The sequence below is a fragment of the Panthera tigris genome, chromosome E2 (assembly GCF_018350195.1).
Source record: "Panthera tigris isolate Pti1 chromosome E2, P.tigris_Pti1_mat1.1, whole genome shotgun sequence".
NCBI lineage: Eukaryota > Metazoa > Chordata > Mammalia > Carnivora > Felidae > Panthera > Panthera tigris.
The window spans coordinates 50,212,791-50,228,668 of record NC_056674.1 but is presented as its reverse complement, the minus strand read 5'-3'; the positions used below and the strand labels follow the sequence as shown (position 1 = coordinate 50,228,668).

The 15,878-nt window shown below is 40.7% G+C and overlaps 1 protein-coding gene across 3 annotated transcripts in view; it reads right to left on the bottom strand.

The window, feature by feature from the left end:
- Positions 1-15,878, bottom strand: part of CNTNAP4 (contactin associated protein family member 4) — a 250,253-nt gene that overhangs the window by 189,095 nt on the left and 45,280 nt on the right. The window lies entirely within an intron of this gene.

Here is a 15,878-nt window from a genome sequence, read left to right as displayed (position 1 = left end):
AAATACCCAGTAGTGGAATTTCTAGATCATGCAGCATTTCTATTTTTAATTTTTTGAGAAATCTCCACACTGTTTTCCACAGTGGCTATACCAATTTACATTCCCACCAACAGTGTAAGAAAGTTCCTTTTTCTTCACATCCTCAACAACACTTGTTATTTCTTGTCTTTTTTTATTTTAGCCATTCTGGCAGGTATAAGATGATATCTCATTGTAGTTTCAATTTCCATTTCCCTGATTACTAGTGATATTGAACAACTTTTTTTTAATGTTTATTTATTTATTTTGAGAAAGAGAGAGCACGAGCATGCGGGGGAGGAGCACAGAGAGAGGTAGACAGAGAAGCCCAAGCAGGCTTCACGCTGTCACTGTAGAGCCCAAGGTGGGGGCCTGAAATAAACTGTGAGATCATGACCTGAGCCAGAATCAAGAGTCAGATGCTTAACCAACTGAGCCACCCAGGTGCCCTGAGCTTCTTTTAATGTGTCTGTTGGCCATCTGCATGTCTTCTTTGGAAAAATGTCTATTCAGGTCCTCTGCCCATTTTTTAAATGGATTGTTTGGTGGTGGGTCTTTTTGTTTGTTTGTTTTTTGTTTTTGTTTTGTTTTTTTTTTTTCAGTGTTAAGCTGTATACATTCTTTATAGATTTTGGATATTAACCACTTATCAGATCTATCATTTGCAAATATCTTCTCCCATTCAGTATGTTGCCTTTTTGTCTTTTATTAATGGTTTCCTTTGCTGTGCAAAAAGCTTTTTATTTTAATGCAGTCCCAACACTTTATTTTAGCTTTTGTTTCCCCTGCCTCAGGAGACATATCTAGAAAAATGTTGTTATAGCCAATGTCAAAGAAATTACTGCTTATGCTGTCTTATAGGATGTTTATGGCTTCAGGTATCACATTTAGGTCTTTAATGTTGACTTTGCTTTTGTGCATGTTGTTGGAAAGTGCTCAAGCTTAATTCTTTTACATGTGGCAGTCCAGTTTTCCCAGCACTACTGATTGAAGAAACTGTCTTTTTCCCCATCGTATATTCTTGTCTCCTTTGTCGTATTTAATTGATCATATAATTGTGAGTTCATTTCTGGGCTCTCTATTCTGTTCTACTCATCTAAGTGTCTGTTTCTGTGCCAGTGCCATACTGTTTTGATTACTACAGCTTTGTAGCATACCTTGAAGTCTGGAATTATGCTACCTCTAGCTTTGTCCTTGTTTCTCAGGATTGCTTTAGGTGTTCAGGGTCTTTTGTGGTTCCATACACATTTTAGTACTATTTGTTATACTTCTGTGAAAAATGCTGTTGGTATTTCAATAGGAATAGGTAATTTAATTGCATCAAATTGATTGTTTTGCGTAGTATGGATCATAAGTGTATTCTTATCTCCAAACTCATCAAGTTGTAAACATTGAATATGTACAGGTTTTTGTATATCATACCTCAAAATGGCTTATAAAAATTGGCAATTTGTAATTTCAGGAAATATGAATGCAATATTTCCAGAGTCAGCTTGGCTCAACAGTCAACCATAAATGTCAACAACTTTGTATTTTATTTAAATGCACTGATTTTCAGTAATCAAAAACCTCCCAACAAACAAAAGTGCAGGGCCAGACAGCTTCACAGGCAAATTCTACCAAACATTTAAATAAGAATTAATACCTGTTCTACTCAAACTATTCCAAAGAAGAGAAAAAGAAGGAAAACTTCCAAGTTCATTACATGAAGCCAGTATCACTCCGATATCAAAACCAGATAAAGACATCTCCCTCCCCCCGCCAAAAAAAGAGAAGTATAGGCCAAAATCTCTGATGAACATAGAAAATCCCCAACAAGATACCAGCAAACCACATACAGCAGTACAGTTAAAAAAAAAATCATTCACCATGATCAAGTGGGATTTATTCCCAGGATGCAAGGGTGGATCAATATTTGCAAATCAGTCAAAGTGATACATCACATCAACAAGAGAAAGGATAAAAACCAAAAAACCCTATGATCATTGCAACAGATGCAGAGAAACCATATGACAAAGTACAACATCCATTCATGATAAAAAACCCTCAACAAAGTAGGGTTAGGGGGAAAACACTTCAACATAATAAAGTCCATATATGAAAAAACCATAGCAAACATCATCCTAAGGTCAAGAACAAGACAAGGATGCCCACTCTCTCCATTTTTATTCAACATAGTACTGGAAGCCCTAGCCCTAGCAATTAGACCAGAAGAAGAAATAAAAAGCATCCAGATTAGCAAGGAAGAAGTAAAACTTTCACTATTTGCAGATGACATGACACTATATAGACAAAACTCAAAAGACTCCACCAAAACACTACTAGAACTGATAAATGAATTCAGTAAAGTTGCAGGACACAAATCAATTGTGCATAAATCTGTTGCATTTCTATACACTAATAATGAAGAAGCAGAAAGAAATTAAGAAAACAACCCCATTTACAACTGCACCAAAAACAGTAAGATACCTAAGAATAAACCTAACCAAAGAGGTGAAAAATCTGTACTCTGAAAAACTATAAACCACTGATAAAAGAAATGGAAGATGACACAAAGAAATGGAAAGGCATTCTATGCTCATGGACTGAACGAACAAGTATTTTTAAAATGTCTATACTACCCAAAGCAATCTACACATTTAATGCAATCCCTATCAAAATACCAACAGCATTTTTCACAGAACTAGAACAAAAAATTCTAAAATATATACGGAAGCACAAAAGACCTCAAATAGCCAAAGCAATCTTGAGAAAGCAAAGTTGGAAGTCTTGTAATTCCTGACTTCAAGTTATATTACAAAGCTGTAGTAATCAAAAGAGTAGGACATTGGCATAGGTCAATGGAACACGGAATAGAAAACTAAGAAATGAACCTACAACTATATGGCCTATTAATCTCTCACAATAGGAAAAAGTCTCTTCAACAAGTGGTGTTGGGAAAACTGGACAGCAACATGCAAAAGAACGAAACTGGACCACTTTCTTATATCATATACAAAAATAAACTCAAAATGGATTAAAGACCGAAATATGAGACCTGAAGCCATAAAAGTCTTAAAGAGAGCAAAGGCAGTAATTACTCTGACATCAGCCATAGCAACATTTTTCTAGATATGTCTCCTGAGGCAAGGGAAATAAAAGCAAAAATGATCTTTTGGGGCTACATCAAAAAATAAAGCCTCTACACAGCAAAGAAAATAATCAAAATAACTAAAAGGTAACCTAAGGAATGGGAGAAGATAATTGCAAATAACATATCCAATAAAGAGTTAGTATCCAAAATATATAAAGAACTTATAAAACTCAACACTCAAATTAAAAGCAAAAATGAATGGGACCTCATCAAGATAAAAAGCTTCTGCACTGCAAAGGAAACAATCAACAAAACTAAAAGGCAACCCATGGAATGGGAAAAGATATTTGCAAATGACATATCGGATAAAGGGCTAGTATCCAAAATCTTTCGGATAAAGGGCTAGTATCCAAAATCTATAAAGAACTCACCAAACTCCACACCTGAAAAACAAATAATCCAGTGAAGAAACGGGCCAAAGACATGAATAGGCACTTCTCTAAAGAAGACTTCCAGATGGCCAACAGGCACATGAAAAGATGCTCAATGTCACTCCTCATCAGGGAAATACAAGTCAAAACCAAACTGAGATATCACCCCACACCGGTCAGAGTGGCTAAAATGAACAAATCAGGAGACTATAGATGCTGGAGTGGACGTGGAGAAACAGGAACCCTCTTACACTGTTGGTGGGAATGCAAACTGGTGCAGACGCTCTGGAAAACAGTGTGGAGGTTCCTCAGAAAATTAAAAATAGACCTACCCTATGACCCAGCAATAGCACTGCTAGGAATTTACCCAAGGGATACAGGAGTGCTGATGCATAGGGGCACTTGTACCCCAATGTTTGTAGCAGCACTCTGAACAATACCCAAATTATGGAAAGAGCCTAAATGTCCATCAACTGATGAATGGATAAAGAAATTGTGGCTTATATACACAATGGAATACTACTTGGCAATGAGAAAGAATGAAACATAGCCTTTTGTAGTAACATGGATGGAAGTGGAGAGTGTTATGCTAAGTGAAGTAAGTCATACAGAGAAAGACAGATACCATATGATTTCACTCTTATGTGGATCCTGAGAAATTTAACAGAAGCCCATGGGAGAGGGGAAGGGGAAAAAAAAAGTTACGGAGAGGGAAGGAGGCAAACCATAAGAGACTCTTAAAAACTGAAAATAAACTGAGGGTTGATGGGGGGTAGGAGGGAGGGGAAAGTGGGTGATGGGCATGGGGGGGCATCTGTTGGGATGAGCACTGGGTGTTGCATGGAAACAAATTTGACAACAAATTTCATATTAAAATAAATAAATAAATTTTTATATTCCAAAAAAATAACACTCAACGCCCAAAAGATAAATAATCCAATTAAAAATAGGCAGAAGAAATGAACAGACGTTTCTCCAAAAAAGATACCCAAAAGACACTTAAAAAGATGCTCAATACTACTCATCATCAGGGAAAAGAAAATAAAAACTACAATGAGATATCACCCCACACCTGTCGGAATAGCTAAAATCAAAAACACAAGAAAAAACAAGTATTGGTGAGGATGAGGGAAAAAACGGACCCTCTTGCCCTGCTGGTGGGAATGCAAACTGGTGCAGCTGCTGTGAAAAACAGTATGGAGATTCCTCAAAAAGTTAAAAACAGAACTACCCTATAACCCAGAAATTGCTAATCTTTCCTAATCTAAGACTATTCTTAATCCTTAATATCCTTAAGCTCTGATTAAATGGTAATTTATTGGGACACTTGGGTGGCTCAGTCGGTTAAGCATACGACTTCGGCTCAGGTCATGATCTTACAGCTCGTGAGCTCGAGCCCTGCATCAAGCTCTGTGCTCACAGCCCAAAGCCTGGAGCCTGCTTTGGATTCTGCGTCTCTGGCTCTCTCTGCCCCTTCCCCACCCGTGCTCTGTCTCTGTCTCTCTCTCAAAAATAAACATAAATTAAAAAAAAAACAACACTAATTCAAAGGGATACATGCACCCCTATGTGTATAGTGGCATTATTTACAATACCCAATTTATGGAAGCAGCCCACACATCCATCAAATGATGAATGGATAAAGGGGTAGGATATATAAAGTGGAATATTACTCAGTCATAAAAAAGAATGAAATCTTGCCATTTGCAGCAACACGGATGGAGCTAAAGTATAATGGCAAGCAGAATAAATCAGAGAAAGACAAATACCATATGCTTTCACTCATGTGTGGAATTTAGGAAATAAAACAAATCAGTAAATGAAGAGAGAGAGAGAGAGTGAGAGAGAGAGACAAATCAAGAAACAGATTCTTAACAATTGAGAACAGAATTACCAAAGGGGGAGGGAGAGGGAATGGGTGAAAGAGGTGACAGGGATTAAGAAGTACATTTGTTGTGATGAGCACTCAATGATGTAAGGAATTACTGAAACTAACATAACACTGTATGTTAACTATACTGGAGTTAGTAAAATAAATAAAATATAAAATTAAATAAAATAAATCAGTTATGCATCTGTTACAGATCTTTCCTGTAACAGATGCATAACTGAGTAGAAGAATATTGGGTCATGTTATGCACCCTTTGTACAATTTTTAAGTCCACCATTTTTACAAAATTATATGAAAGCTTGATCTAAACTTCTAGCACTTTACATTCCTTTCTATAAAAACAGGGACAATACAACGGTATGGACATTATATGGAACTCCCAGGTAATCCACAAATTGAGTTGTAATAAGAAATTCATGATTTCCATAATTGAGAGATGATTCTTTCAAAAAAAGGAACAAAAGCTTTTTGTTTTTGCTAGACTGACATCCTGTATCTTTAGAACAGAAGATTTGTCTAGGTCAATAAATGAGCTGAGAAAAACCCATCAGGAAACATCTCTAGATCAGAAGTCATGACCAAATCACTTAGAACAAACCCTTCCTTCTTTAGCTCATTTCCTTTCCTCAGCCCCTTTGGCCAGCCTTTTTCAGTATCCTTCATAGAGCTCCCTTTCTCTACTTTTCTTTAAAAGCTAATACAACTCTTCTCTTTAGCTTTCATTCTCAATAAACTGCATTTCTCATTGCCTATGGCTGCAATGATTAGTTTTTTGTTTTTTGGATGATGATGCCTAAATCTTTATTTTTAAGCTCTGACTTTCCTTTGAAATCTGTATCCCAAATCCTGAATGTTTCCTATAGATCTATTCATGGATGCCCTATAGATAACTCCAGCTCAACCTTCCAAAAATGGATGCCTTACCTCCTGTCAGAACCAGATGGCCACATCATTCCAATCTTCACTCAGACTGAAATCTTAAAATCACTTCTAATTATTCCCTTTCAATAACAGAAATAGAAATTTCTATATGTGTAGAAATTGCCAAATCTGGTCAATGTTACCTCTGAGGCAATTTTCATTACAGCCTTTGCCTTTTCATGATCCCTGCCTTGGTTTGAGCCCTTGTTATTTCAACCACTCCATTAAAAACGTACTTTCTATATTTATTTGTTAGTTGCTTAGGGATATAATCTTGAATTGAGTAAATAAGATAATAAAAAGAAATGAAAGCATTTTAGAGATTTTAGTGGGGTGACATTGGCAGGGCTTGGTCACCTGCGGGTACCCCTTTAGATATCGGATGTTGGGAGGGCGAGGAGAAGCTTATAAAGTCCAGGATGATGGCTTGGAAAACTTTCTAGATGGTGATGCTGACAGTAAAGTCATCAGTGGAAGGGAAATTTGTTAGATGTAAAATGGAAGGAACAGGAATCCCGAGGAAGCACGAAAGATATAGGATACTGTGGAGTGATTCGTGTTAGAACAGAGGGGCAGCTCTTCCAGGGTCATGACAATGAAGGAAGCAAGACCAGTGGGATTTGGCTACATTTACAGGCTTTGGAGAGGAAGACAGGAAATTGTGTTCCTGCCTGATGTCCTACCCTTCTGGAAATCTTTAGTATGTGCCTCTTAAAGAACCAATCTATTTTTGTCATTGTTCCCAGAATTGGTTTAGTAAAAGCAAGCTGAATAATTTTTTCTGGTAACAAAAGGAATCTTTCTAGGCACGTCATTTAATGCAACTTCAATTCGGCATTGGAGGCACTGGGGCCTCATAAAACAGTGCAGTTTTCTATGAAGTCTATTCTCATTCGTCACAATTTTGCTTGAATGCTATGTACTCCTCTCACACAGCCAGGAGTCTCTTTCCTCCACCTGTCTGTGGCGGCTCAAACAGCACCTCTCCCGCAGTCTGGCTGGCTGTTTACAAGAACTTTGTAATATGAAAGAATAGAGCTTATATATTTGTTAAATTAATAACTAACAGTCAGACTCCATATTAGAATACCATTGTCACACTTAAGTCTGACCTTATAAAAACTTTTGTGAGCTGGTCAGACATAAAAGGGAGGCTTGCCATTAGCTGAGCTGTTACTGTTTGAATATGGGCAAACTCAGAGTGACATGAACTAAATTAGATGGTGAGGTGACTTCAGAAGGTCAAAGGTCTGTAACAGTTTTGCTTTCTAGTAACAAAGGAAAAATGATGGACTTTTTTAATGAGCAAAGTTGACATTTCAAAGGATCTTAAACTCTTTTTTGCCATTTCTTGTGTAAGAAATAGTTCTGATTAATTCTCACCAATCTTTTTTTTTTGAATATCTGAAATGTGTCTTGAATTCCAATGAACAAATGAATATTTGGTGAATACTGATTTAATAAAGTATCTTTTTTTATTTTTTTAATGTCTATTTTTGAGAGAGACAGAGTGCAAGTGGGGGAGGGGCAGAGAGAGAGAGAGAGAGAGAGAGAGAGAGAGAGAGAGAGAGAGAGAGAGAGAATGAATATGAAGCAGGTTCCAGGCTCTGAGCTGGCAGCACAGAGCTCAACACGGGTCTCGACACCACGAACTGTGAGAACCTGAGCCGAAGTCGGACACTTAACCAACTGAGCCGCCCAGACACCTCCTTACCAGGAATCTTTTATGTTGCTCTTGGGTTCCTGCTCACCTAAAATTAAATTCTTGTAGTTTACGTGTAGTTACCAAGTGGTAGATTTTATGTTTTTGAACAATATCAACACTATTAAATTTTCCTCATACCTTTTACAAATAGGAAGAAGGCAGAAATGAAATGTCAAAAAACTGAATCTGGGAGGGACTATGAAATTTAGGACATTTCTAATTCTTAATTAGAACTATGAAAGCAAGGAAATAGAAGGGTACAAAATATTACCTTCTTTTAAAAATCTCTAAATGCCATCCCTCATAACAAAGAATATAGAATTTATCTCCCTAATCACAGAGACTGGTTAGGGTTTTCCGTATTGGATCACACACAAGTTTTTCAGAGAAAACTACCGTATACAAAGGAATGTCAATATCACTCTGATCACCACCATGAATACCCACAATCAGGGGACCAAGTGTGATCACTGTACCTATCGGTGCATACAGAGTCAAAATAAATGCCAGGAATGACTCAGGGTCACCAGCTATAAATAGAAGTTGCCCGCATGTTCTACGATGTGCTTCCTTATCCTCACTCATTTGATTCTCACAACAAGCCTATGAGATGAAAACTATTATATTTCCTACTTTAGACAAGAAGACACTGAGACAAAGGGAGGTAGTCTCCTGTGAAAGGTCACAGAACTACACTAAAATCAGGCAAAGCCTCAAACACAATCGACTCCAGAGCCTGTTCCTCATCACAGATGATAAGGCTTCCACCTTCAGGAAGTTTGCTTTTTGTGAAACAGTATGCAGACACGTGAGCAGGTGATGCATATTATACGAGGACTTGAAACAGGATATACACTAAAGATGTTTAGGATCTAGAGAGCATTGCTGGCTGAGTGACTAGGGAAAACAGAAACATTCCACTGAGGTTCTAGGGTCGGGTTCTGAAAGGTCAAAACGGAGGGTTGAAGCCTTCCAAGCAGAGGAATGATCTGAGGGCAGACAGATGCAAGACCCATTTTTCAGAATGGCAGTAATTGGACTGAAGGGAGAGAGAGGGCATGGAGAGGGCGGTGGTCATTAAGGCAGGAAAAGAAAGTGGAGTCAGAGCGTTGAAAGTCTTTCATTCAACGCTAAGAAAACAGCGGTCCAACTTTCAGCATCTGAGGACTACTTAGTGGCTTTTGTGTTGGGCACACGTGTGGACCACCAACTTCAGATAAATTAATATCAAAAAGACCATCTGAAATTTTAAATGTATGGAATAAACAGTATTTAAGGTCACTAATAATATGCATGCTTATTCCCACTGGTCTACGTGAAGATATTATTTGCAATCTTTGACCAAGCTATACCAGCATAATTGGATAGTTTGACCTGTTTGGGCCACTTCTGTAGCCAGTTGCTTTCACTTCTCACTCTTGATATTTACTCTATAAAATATTTTAACTCATATTAGTAGGTCACTGAGAAAAAGAGAAGATTCTGTGGATCTGTTGGAGATTTCTGTATATTTTGATCAAAGATAGACATTGAATGGAGAACTGTTCTCTTTTTAGCATAAAATCAAACAGTAGGGCAACCAATATGTCCAACCCCAAAGCTGGAAGTTTGAATGTTACAGCTTAGGATATACATTCTTTTTTTTTTTTTTTAATGTTTATTTATTTTGAGAGAGAGAGAGATAGAGAGCAAGCGGGGAAGGGGCAGAAAAAGGGAAATAGAGAATCCCAAGCAGGCCACATGTTCTCAGTGCAAAGCCCCAAGGGACTCGGGCTCACAAACTGTGAGATCATGACCAGAGCGGAAATCAAGAGTCGGATATTTAACCAACTGAGCCACCCAGGTGCTCTGGGATGTACATTCTTTTCTTTTTTTAATTTTTTTAATGTTTATTTTTGAGAGAGAGAGAGACAGAGTGTGAGTAGGGGAGGGGCAGAGAGAGAGGGAGACACAGAATCTGAAGCAGGCTCCAGGCTCTGAGCTGTCAGCACAGAGCCCGACTCGGGGCTCAAACTCACTCAACCGCGAGATCATGACCTGCGATAAAGCTGGATGCTTAACCTACTGAGCCACCCAGGTGCCCCCGGGATGTACATTCTTAACACACTTACTTGTTGTATGTGGTTCTAGAAACAAGTTTTTTAAACTATGGTAAAGAACTTAGCTGTATTGTGAATATACAAAACAAAAACAAAAACAAACACAAACAAAAAAAACCATATTTATAGATTTTTTTTTTTTTAAGCAACAAACAAGTACTGAGAGCACGTCAAACTCTTGGTTCAGGTATTTTGCATCCCAGTCCAATCTGTAAAATATATTCTAATGTTTTTTCCCAAGATCATTGTATGTTGGCTATAAGAGGTAAGCCAGGTAAGTGGCTATAATTCAGGTAAGTGGTATGCTGGTAAGTGTTTAATATGTTGGTCCCTGGGGAGGGTCCAGGGGAGGGAGTCCTGCTTTATAGCATTTGTCAATTCCTGTGGTGTAAATGCTCCCTTGATGGCAGATTTCAAGCTCCCGACTTGGTAATGCTGAGTTGGGAAAAGCTGCTGACAGCGGGCTCCCACAAGCCAGCAGGGTATCGACCACAGCTCAGATAAGCTACTTGGGCAATGCAGCTAGAATCATATTGCAGTCATGAATTTCTCAGTTATAGCCTCGGGTATGAAAAATGCATCTTTTCCCCTAACTCAATCTAATTTTCTCTCTTGAGTTTCTGTTCTCTCTAATGTAGAAAATCAATCTAATCATTTCAGAGGAACTCAGTCCAGTTCATGGATCACTTGGTCAAGTCAGGATTTTATTTCTGTCACCTTAGGCTTCAAAATGCTTGCAGGGGTCTGTCTCCCCCTTCTGCCAGCCCTGTAAGCTGGGGACAGGAAGACCACCTTCTGGTCTTCTCCACACACAGTCAAGCAGCCTCCCCTCCCCTCTGCTCCGTGGTGACTGGCCAGGGGTGGGCCGTACTTTATCAGGGCATTCAGGTGGTCTTCCTTCCTCCCATCCCGGGGGTGACCCTTTGCCCGCACCCACTGCTCCAGTCCCTGCCTTCTGCATTCGTTCCAGGACCCACAGCAGCTCTTGGTTCTCCTCATATGCCACCTCGAGCTGCCACACTCTATCTCTGCCACACTACCAGCCCTCCACAGCGCAAGAGGGTGCAGGGCGCTGGTGACTTTTCTTGGGGCAGGCAGGCCCCTCTCCGTTGCCCACCCTCCTCACAGCCTTCACATGCAGTTGCCTGAACGTGAGTGCAGGGCTCTGACACATTTCCCACTGTGGACTTAACCTGAGGCAGGATGTCAGGGAAACCTGTCTTCATACTTGCTTGCTCATGTCCAACCCTCCTTTTCTCCTCCCCTCAGCAGGACACGGGGAAAAGGGATTCCTTCAGGCTGCTCAATTCCCCTTCAAATCCTTTATATTCTAGGCCGAAAAAGTACCCACTTAGCTTTGTTCCCAAGCTGTGCCATGACCCCCCCCCACCCCTTTCCTTAAGCCTTGGGTGACATGTGTGCCTTGGATCTAGAAGAGGAGAAGGAGACAGCTGGGGACGTCATACCCCTTTCTGCTCCCCAAATCATCTCCCAGACAGACATGTCTCTGAAGGAATTATTATTGTCATTAAAAATGTTTTTGTCTTCCTTCATTAGAGGATTTATGTGCTCACCTTTCCCACCATTAACCAGCGTGCTTTAAGGCAGAAAAGCAGAAACAATGCCCACGTGTTTGCACAATACAGCGAAAAGAACTCCCCACCCGACTTCCCAGTGACCACAGTTTGTAAGGCTGTAACACTGGCACCTGTTACCGTCTGCCGACCATCCTCTGTGAATGGAGCCTCTCCTGTCTACCCAGGGTCACCTAGGTCCTGCTCCACCGCACTGTCTGGTCTGCAATAGCACACCAAATGATCCAGAAAAGGCGCTTCTCCCGCAGTGGGTCACCAAGGCTAACCAGACTGATGAGTGCTTTTGCTCTTATGTAGGCTGAAACAGGATTAAAACTCTGGAATCAAGGTAGTTCTTACACTGAAGAAAGCAGGAGGCTACAAGCATATTCTCATAATAGTTACTCTTCCACATTCAGAGCCACTAAAAAAATACAGGTTTTGATACCGTCTTTTGCTACGAGAATTCTGCAAACAGCTTATTCTACTTTGCTTCCCAGAATGTCAGTAATGAGACGTAATTTTGCCACAAGGAGTGCAACTTCGATGCATACATAGTTCTGCTCTTTTCCATTACAGAAAAATTCTTAACACTCACACTAGAAAACACTAGTTTCTTTCCGTTTGTAACTCTATTGATATCCTCTATTTGTGGAGACATTATTTGCATTTCTTTTGGCTCTGTGAGCACATTCAAAAGAGTTGATTTAAGGTCTTTGTCTACTAGGTCCAATGTCTTTGCTTTGTCTATCCAGTGCTTTCCTTATTTAGATGCTCATATGAAGTCACCACATTCAAATACTCACATATCCCAGCTTGTGTGGATTTATTCTTCGTACTAAAATTATGGTCACTTCTTATATTTAGGACATTGTTCAAATTTCTATTTCTCACTTTTTTATTCCATTTATACTTTTAGGCATCAATGAGCTCTTTGTGTATTTGTGCTAACTATAGAATTAATGTCATATAGTATTTATTAGTTTTACTTAGATTAAATAATTAGATTTGTAGAATGAACCAAGCATTAGCACACAAATTAAGCAAAGATGGGTTAGTTAAGAGAAACTATATTCTGTTAGTAAATGGTAGACAATTCATAGGTTACGTTACAGTTTAATTTGGAAATATTTATGAATATTTTTTATTATTTTTTCCTTAAAACTACCAAATAATCTGCTCAAACACTGCAGAGTATCAGCTGGACTTTTTTAATGTTTATTTATTTTTGAGAGAGAGAGACAGAGACAGAGACAGAGACAGAAACAGAGAGTGAGCTGGGGAGGGGCAGAGAGAGAGAGGAGGATACAGAATCCGAAGTAGGCTCCAGGCTCCGAACTGTCAGCACAGAGCCCAACGTGGAGCTTGAACTCACGAACTGTGAGATCATGACCTGAGCCAGTCAGACGCTTAACTGACTGAGCCACCCAGGCACCCCATTAGCTTGACTTTAGAAAGCACATTCAGAAACATCCACATGTGCAAGGAAAGTGGCATTGAAAAATCTTAAACAGGCAAAAACAAGGTCATAATTGTATGTGCAAATTTATTTTTATTGAGGAAAGCCTGAGAATTACATGACCAGTTATGGCTCTATTAAAATAACCTTGGTTAGAAATCCCAAAATTGCATTAGTGTAGTAGCAATGGAATCTAAAAAAACAAAAAACAAAACAAAAAAAAAGGAATAAAAGAGAGAGATTGCAAAACATGCATCCACAGAATTTATCATCTTCAGGAGGAGGGATCAAGAGAGAAATAAAAGGTGATTCTAAGAATGTTAAGCCATGGCGATTAAGATAACCAGCACGAACCAGAAAAAGAAAAATAATTACGAGCAGAAGCTGGCTTGGAGGTGATATATTTAACTTTAAGATATGTTGAGCTTTTTCGTAAAGACAAGACATCTAGAAGGCAGCTGGAAAATTCCAGCAGGCAGTTGAAAATACAAGAAAGGAGATTGTTAGACATGTTTCTCCTCCAGCACAAATGTGGGAATTGTCTGCACAGGCCTCCTCCTGGAGGCCCTGGCAGTGGATCAGCTCATTCTAGGAGGGCAAGCACAATGCCAAGGTCAAGGATGAGGTTTTGGAAAAACCCACATAAACATTCTCATTCTGGCAGAGTCTCTGATCCTGTTTTTCATTTTTATACAGTCAGATATTTTTATATAGTCTATTAAATCAGTTACATTTTATATGGCCAATTATATAGTCCATCTTACACGTGTCCCTTTTATTTCCTACTGTTAATATTCATTACATGTCAACTTTTTTTTAAAGGTACAAAAGATAAGAGAAAAATAACAACCCTCAAATCACTTAAATAGGATTTTGGGCTAGCTTTCTACTTAAATTATTAGACCTTTAAGGACCTGACAATTCCCACTGAGGGAGGAAATCTTTGATATATAAAGTCCTGTTTGAGAAGAAAAAGAAATCCTTACAAAATTGTGTAATTTTTCCACATCTTTTCTCGTGGAATTAGATCTGCAGGGCAGTCTTCAAAAGGGTTACAGTTACAATTCCAATGAGATAATTTATGGGAACAGAAATTACAGATCATTAGACAGCAGATGATAATGACAGACAGACAGAGGATATATGAAGTGACGTCAGCAAGATGACAGAACGGGAGGGGTGCCTGGGTGGCTCAGTGCGTTCAGCATCTAACTTCAGGTCATGAACTTGTGCTTCATGACTCTGAGCCCCTCATCTGGCTCTGTGCTGACAGCTCGGAGCCTGGAGCCTGCTTCAGGTTCTGTGTCTGTCCGTCTGTCTCCCTCTCTCTCTGCCCCTCCCCCACTCATGCTCTGTCTCTCTCTGTGAAAAAGGAACGTTAAAAAAAAAAAAAAAGATGGCAGAATAGGAAATCTCCTGCTTGTATCCCCCCTGTAGCAACAATAACTTGGCAACCCTCCATTGACAAAGGTGCCTTTGTGGGCGCTCTGGGACCCAGCTGCAGTCCAGGAACAGGTCTGCCCTCCCAGGGACCCACCGGGAGGCACACCTGACCGCAGCCCTGGAGGCAAGCCCTCCCGTGTCCCCACGTCCGTGGGAAAGGACATTCGACAACAGCTCTGTACCTGGGCTCCCACCCCTCCCGGCCGCTCCGGACAGCAGTTCTGCCCTGCAGAGACCGGCCAGGCCCTCCTCACTGCTCCATCAGGAAGCAGTCGCACCCGTCCTCCAGCAGGTCAGCCCTCAAACCTCGGTCTGACTGTGGATCTTGAAGGGGTCCTGGGCCCCATTCCAAACCCTCTCAGCTGCAGCCCGAAGCAGTCGTGCCCACTCAGGCACCCCGAGGGAGACTCACGCCTCACCCGCACACGCCTCCAGAGGCAGGCCTGCCTGCTTTCACCGTCCTGGACTCGGAAGCGGCCCTGTGACTCGGCTCCGGCTGCTCTGAGCCACAGTCTTGGAGCAGCCCTGCCCACCCAGGGGTCTGGCAAGAGACATGCTCTTCCATGCCCTTGAAAGCAGGCCTGCACACCGGGCTGTGCACCCTGACGTGGCCATTTCGATCAGTTCCAGCCCCTCTCAGACACAGTCTGGGACCAATCCTGCAGCCCAGGGCCCTGTCCGGTGACACTCCTTCAGGCGTGGACAACAATGCAAGGCTGTAGAGATCATGAAAAATCAGGCAGATAAGACAGCACCGAAGGACACGGACAGGAATAAACTTCCAGCGACTGACCCCAAAGAAACGAAGATCTACAAATTGCCTAACAAAGAAGTCAAACGACCATCAGAAAGAAGCTCAGTGAGATACAAGACAACCCGGACAACTGAACAAAATCAAGAACACAATGCACGAATAAAATGAGAAGTTAGCCTCATTGTGATGCATCTCAGAACTTTCCACCCTGAGGACCAAGCGGGGAAGATTTTCTCCATCAGTTTTTGTCCTCTGTTGGTCAAGATTAGCCTCACAGGCAGACAGTACTCCCCATACTCCGCTGCCAGGATTTTAACGCCCGGTGGATTCGCTGGGAACATCCAGGGAGCCATGGGCAGGAAGCTACAGGTAAGGGGTACAATCTCGGACCAGGCCCTCTTGCACCTGTCGGGAGTTGGACTTGCTCCTTACCATGCTGGCCAGAGAAAGAGGTGTGGCTGAGGGGACGTGTCACCCAAGAGGCGGCCAATAGATTACAGCACATCTTTA